This window comes from Mesoplodon mirus (genome assembly GCF_964341445.2).
Source record: "Mesoplodon mirus genome assembly, chromosome: 2".
In the NCBI taxonomy this organism is placed as follows: domain Eukaryota; kingdom Metazoa; phylum Chordata; class Mammalia; order Artiodactyla; family Ziphiidae; genus Mesoplodon; species Mesoplodon mirus.
Window position 1 is genome coordinate 215,169,340 of NC_138977.1, and position 7,253 is coordinate 215,176,592.

Here is a 7,253-nt window from a genome sequence, read left to right on the forward strand (position 1 = left end):
ACAGTGCCACCTAGTGCAAAGTTTATTTTGAGATAAATATTTAAACTTCCATTCTATTTTACAGCTTATAAATCAACACACATTTAAGTAGCTGTGAACTAAAATACCTAAAGGTGCTATCTTCAAAACTCATGATTTCATAGATTCTAACTCTTAGGTGGTTTTGCAACATTAGATACAGGAAAGGACCATGTCCTGTTCTGTGTGGTGCTAAGTACACTGTCACAGCTCAAAAGATAATAAATAGTTTTAGGAAACAGATAGTGGTGTAACTTTTCTGTAAAAAAAATCGTTGGCTGTTGTATTGAAATTTAAATAAATTAGGGACTTTATTGGAGTTCATGAGGATGTTCTCCTTTGGCTTTGTAAGAAGACAGATCTCTGTGATAAGAATAATCATTCTTAGTAGAATGGGTGGAGGGTAGAGGTATGGGTGTAGATACAATAGATAATTGAGGTTTCATTTTTACATAATTCTATATTATATCATTTATGTGTAAATACAATTTTAAGGTTATGGCTGTATCTTTGGATTGCAGTATTAAACTATTATAATGATAATAGTTTTGTGTGAATACAAAATCTCATGCTCATGGAAATAGATTTTTTAAGAGCACAATACAATTAATATATTTTTCTTCTGCCTACATTCAATAGAATTATATTTAGTTTAAGTATAAAAGAGAGATCCGTTGCTGTTTTGAAAGAGAGAGAAAAGTACATTATTTGCAGATAGTTTAATTGTATATTAGAAAACTCAAAAATATTCATATTAACACTACTTGAACTATAGAGTATGGTCTAAAACAAAAATAAACATACAAAAATCAATCTTACACATCAGAAGTAGTCAGTTAGAAAATATAGGGAAAAAATTCTATTTACAATATCATGAAAAGCTACAAAATTCTCAAAATAGCCCTAGAAGTATGAAGGCACTGTAGTCCACTAGAACTGGACCACATATGGGTTTCAATCCCTTTGATGATGAGTGTGGGAAAGATGAGGACTGAATTATATTTATTTTTGAGTACCTTAAAAACTATATTTGTGAGAACTTCATTTATCTATTTTTTTAAAAGGCTTTTTAATAGACAGATAAATAATAAAGTATTAAACTTGGATTTGCCAAGCAGCTCCCATAAAATTACTTGATCACACTGCCACCTACAGGTGGTAAAAAAAAAAGCGGGGTGGCACTAAAATGTATTTATCACCTACCATGTATCAGGCATTGTATTAAGAAAAATGCTAGGGTTGCCAGATAAAATACAGGATGCTCACTTAAATCTGATTTCAATTAACAACCAATACTTTTGTAGTATAAGTATGTCCAAAATATTGCATATGACATACTATGTTAAAAAATGATTTATTATTTATCTGAAATGCAAATTTAATCGGGCATCCTGCAGTTATATTTGCTAAATCTGGCAACCCTTAAAAATGGAGATAATGATGTTGACCGTACTCTGCTGCTTAAAACCTTTCAATGGTCTCTCACTAGCTTCAGGAGAACGTAGGAGCGCCTTGACATGGCATCATAAGAACAATCACGTCTCTACTCCTGTCTTGCTCCTCCCTCTGCCTTAGCACCAGCTTCCCGTCAATATCAGAATTTTCCCTTTGCTTAGACAGCTCGCTTGGCCTAGGATACAGAGGTTCCTGGTTTGCATGTCTTTTAATATTGTTTACGATAATTTTATTATGTAGTTATATCTTACCTCTGGACTTAAGTGAAAGTAAAAATTATAATCGCAGATTATAATTAAATAATACATTACCTCAAGGAGAAAAGATGAGTGAGAACATTACTGTGGAAAGGCACATTGGAAAACACTTTATTTCCAGCAAATTTTGTGTTCTTATTTAAATGTAATGAAAGAAAAATTCTAGTGAACTTAAATTGTATGTTTGTCCGTGTGTGTGTGTGTGTGTGTGTGTGTCTGGCTATATAATTTGCAGGGCAGCGTGCATTACAAAAACGTGGAACTTCTTATTCAAAAAATTATTAAGAATTTCAAGATGGTAACAGCACAGCATTAACTCAAGCATGGGAAACTCTTAAGAACAGGGCCCTGACTGCACAGGTCACATGCACTGTATATATGTTTTTTGGTTTTTGGCTTTTTCACCAACTGAATTGACTTAGAATTTAAATTTCTCCGAGGGAAGGTCCTTTTTGTTAAAAATAGAAGTATATGAGTGACTTAAAATTCATGATGTTTTGACATCCTACTTAATGGACCCTAAACAATCAAGAAGGAAATCAAGCTTATAAGAATATGGACTTTGCAGCCAATTCAAGACCTGGCTTCATGGCTGCCTAAAGGGTTCATGGGTTGGCTTTAGGAATCCAGAAACTCGCTCAGATTATAATCAAAATTGTGTGTGTGTGTATGTATCTGAGTATGCATTTTTCAGAGGAGAGCTTTCACCTTATTCTCAGAGGGATCAATAACCCTAAAGGGCTTAAAACTACTTATTTTGACTGTATTTCTCTGTCCAGCCATGCTGTACTTAAAGAAGCCTCTGTTGGCAACTGGTTTAAAACTTTAAATACAAGGAGTTGTGAAGATTTTAAAAACAGTTTTATTTCAAAATATAGAAAAGAAATAAGAAAAGAAATATGAGGAGAATACAAGTACATAAGGATCCCAGTCAGAGAAATGAAATCTGAAAGGATCTACGTTAAACCCTAAAATCCTAGCTGCTACCATCAGAAAACTTGAGAGAGAGTAAAAGCTATTGTTAATGGCAATATTTCTTATGTAATGATATATAACATTTATTGAATACTTATCGTGTGTCAGGCACTGTCCCAATAATCATTTACAACTATTACCTCTCTCAATCCTCTTAACAACCCTATAATCCCCAGTGTAGAAATGAGAAATCAGAAGCAAGACTGAGAATCTTGCCCAAGGACGCACAGGAATGGCAGAGACAGGTTTTGAATTGGCCACAAAGCCAAAATGCTTATAAGCTTTATTTTCTTCTTTACTATTTAGTAGGTCCACTTAGCAAGATATTAATACTTCATAGAACTTTCATGTAATAGGTATCAAGATTAAAGAAGTAGAAAACTGAAATTTTACCCTTCCAGAATATTTTCTCACTTGGCTCCCTGGACACCACCCTTCTGTGCATCTCGTCCTACCTGCTACAGCTGCTCCGTCTTCTGTCTTTTTCTGGGATTGTCCTCTTCTCCCTGTTAGGCCTTGAACCTCTTCTTCTCTCCATCTCTATATATTACTTAGGTAAACCAATCTGGTCTCATGCTTTTAACTGCTATCCGTTCACTGATGATTCTCAAAGTTACCTTTCCGGTTTGGAACGCTCCTTGGAAATCTAGATTCATCTATTCAGCTGCCTTTTCAACATCTCCATTTGGGGGTCAATCCAACATCTCAAACTACATGGCCAAAATGAACTCCTGATCCCCCTCCTTCAAGACCCCCTCAGTCTTCCCCATCTCAGTAAATGGCAACCCCCTTCTCCTGATACTCAGAACAAAAAACCTTGGAGGCATCTTTCTCTCTTCTCCCTCCCTCACACTCCATGTCAAGTCTACTGACAAAAGAGGTCAACCTAACCTTCAAATATATCCAGATGAATATACAGCCAAAATCCATGTACTTCCTGAACCCAAGCCACCATGATCTCTCATACCTAGATTATGGCAAAAGTCTCCAGGATGGCCATCTGAGACTTCCCAGTCTGACAGATGGCCCCAGCTGCTGCACTCTGAAATCCATCAGTGTTCACCCTGAGGCCATGTTTCCCAAGGACTGCTTCTAGCTAATGACAGCATGGCAGAAACACAGGGGCAGGCCCACTCCTGGGAGATGAGGGACTTTGACGATGGGTGACTTTGACTCAAGGGCTCCTTATTGGCCTTGCCAAACTTTCATAGACCTGCACTGCAGTTTCAGACTCTTCCATCTAAGCTTCCTGCCTCCTTGACCTGGGTCAGAACTGCATTGCATTCTGAAGGTTCTCAAAGCCTGTTCTGACACCCCCTCCCATTTCCCTTCACAGGTGTTTCCTTAATAAATCTCCTACACATCTAATCCCAACTCGGCTTCTCAGGGGAGCTACACTAACAGTCTCCTAATTGGTCTTCCTGTTTCCACAATTACAATGATAACTCATACTACAGTCTCTTGACACAGCAGCCAGAAGTGATTACATGAAAATCAAATTCTTCACTTTGGCCTGTGAACTTCACAAGGTCTGGCCCTTGCTTCCCCACGAATCTCATCTCCTCTTTGCTAACTCTGCTACGGCCAAACATGTCTCCTGGCCATTTCTTGACCCATTAGGTATGGTTTGCTTGCCTTTGCACCTGTGTTCCCCTCTGGAATGCTTTTGTCCCTGACAAATACATATCTTGATCCCTGTCCTCATCTAGGTCTATCACTTTCTATCTTCTTATCTTGCTTTGTTTTTTTTCATAGCATTTAATCACATTTGACATACATCTATTTTGTTTATTTGCTTATTAGCTCTTCTCCCACTATAAAAACAGACACTTCATATGTTTCAGTCACTCCCATATCCCCAACGCAAATAAAAGTACCTGGCACATAATAGGTACTCAATAAATTTTGTTGAATGAATGAGTTCTTACTAAAAACCGTGTATAAGATCATAAAAATCAAAGGAATTTACAAACATAAGTTTGATTAGGAACATCTGAGTTTTCTGAAGAACAAGAACACAGCTAGAAAAATTAGTACCATCAGCAATTAAGGACACATATTTCTGTTTCCTTATTTTTGCTTATTATAAAAACAATGCTAAATTTTTACAAAATTCAAACTACACATTAATCACTAACTTATTTACTATAAAATATGAAATAGTAGTTTTGCTCAAGCAAGCTCAAGCCACACTTAATTACCTGAATTGTAACCGGGAAAGTGCTAAAATGTCAAGGGAGTAAAAATTGTCTTTCTGTGACTCCCAAGAGAATAAGTGATTCTAGGAAATAGTTGGCAAATCTATTTTTTTCAAGCACAGTAGAAAAAAACACAGGAAAACATTCAAGAATCTCCAAAATGCTGAGAATATATGACAGCAAATTAGCTTGCTGACTGTAATGAGGAGTAACTGGAAATACATGTGAATTTTTGTGAGATTTAATGAAATTGGAGCCTTGAACACACTTGAGATTAATTTGCTTTAAATCCACATTCTAGTGAAACCCAAATCTAATTTTCTACTCTGCCCGCTTCTTTCCTAGCTATATTCTTAAGGAAGGAAAACATAAAGTAATTATATAATCATATTTTTGAAAACTGAGTCCCAAACTGTAAGTCAAATGGTCACACAAAATTTCTCTGACATAACAGTCCTGTGCATACAAATGGCAGACTCTATGGCATGGAAGTAGAAGCCACAAAGTGACTTTCTGGCAACATGCCCTTCTATGAATATTACATTTAGAGACAACTTAGAAAAATGCAGACACTAGACCCTGTCACTGATTCACTGCACAGGAAGGGCAGAATTATTGAAGTATTTAAATGATATAACTAATACCGGTTACTCTATGTCATTCCTGTCAAGTGGTTAAAAGAAGCCAAGGAGAAATTATATTTTTGGTTTTACCACTAAGCTATTGCACAAACTTTAATTAGTCCTTTCAGTCTTTCCATGAATTATGGCAAAAAGATATAAGCATGCTTTGGAAATGCTTATGTATTATACTCTATGTTGATGACAAAGAAAAATTTGCCTTACTGAATCTTATTCTGCATTCCATGAGTTTTTATTTTATTTTGCCTAAGAAGAAGCAGAACTATGATCCATTAAACATTTTTAGATAGGTATTAACACCTCCCAAGTGCATGTGTTTCAGTACAAAAAAAGCACAAGATACACCAGAATACATCATGACCTAAAAGAACAATGAATTGAGAGTGAGAAGCCCTGTGTTCTCATTTTAAATTGGCCACTACCTAGCTTTGTGCCTTTGGGTAAGTTACCCAAATTCTCAGTATTATTTATCTCTTGCTGCTTGACCAATTATCCCAAACTTAGTGGCTTAAGACAACCAACATGTATTATCTCCCAGTTTCTGTAGGTTAGGGATTCAGGAGTGACTTCACTGGTTCTGGCTCAGGGATTTTTCATGAGGTCACAATCAAGATGTCAGCTAGAGCTGCAGTCCTCTAAGGCTTGATGGAGGCTAGAGGATTTGCTTCTAAGCTTGCTCACATGGTTACCAGCAAGAGGTGCTGGTCCTCACCATGTGGGTGTCTCCATAGGGTTGTTCATGATAGGGCAACTGGCTTCCCCCAAAGTGAGTGATCCAAGAGTGAGAGAGTAGCTAGACAGGGGCTGCAATATCCTTTTGAACCTAACCTCAGAAGCAACAAACCATCCCTTCTGCTGTACTGTACTGTTCATGTGCACTAACCCTGGTGCTCTGTGGGAGAGGACAATAGAAGGGTGTGAATACCAAAAGGTGGGGCTCACTGGGGAACATCTTGGAGGCTGACTACCACACACTCTGGCCTCAGTTTCCTTATCTAAGGAATGAGATCTTTTAACTGGATGAGCTTTAAAGTTGATGACCTCCTCTTTCCTCAATGCCTCCCAAATGTCACCTCCAGACCTTGCTTTTCACTCTCATGTAGAAATGCCTACTCCTTTTAGCCTTAAGCCATATGGCTATACCAAGCTCCATCCCGCCACGTTGCTGTCATTTATAGACTTCCTGGCACTGCCCCACCCCCCGTCACTGTGACTCGGCACCCGGCTTACGGTTGTCCTCTCTCCAAGTCCTGCCATCATCACAAGATATCCATATCCTCATGGGTGACCCATCTGTCACCATGGCCTTCGGTTCCTTAACCTCCTCATCTCCAGTGTCCTTCCCATTCACCCCAATTCAGACCCCACTCCACACCAACACCCTGGATTTGTCAACACCAACACTGTTCAACTTTGTAAACAATAAATTCAATCAGCTCATTGTCTCACTGTAACTTTCTATTTTTCCAGTTCGCTAATCAGCGAGTCCTGAGATGGGTCCCCAGACCTGATTGGAACGTCCAGGAAACTGTCACATCTACTTTCTCTGTATCAGATCTCTCGTCTTCATTTCCACTTCAAATTAGATTTTAAAGTCCATCACTTGAACCCCTCTCTGCATAGATTCCTCACCTCCTTTGTCTCATAGGCTCTCACTCACATCTGCCTGGAAGCGCCTTAGTTTTGACTGATTTCAGCTGACAATCTTG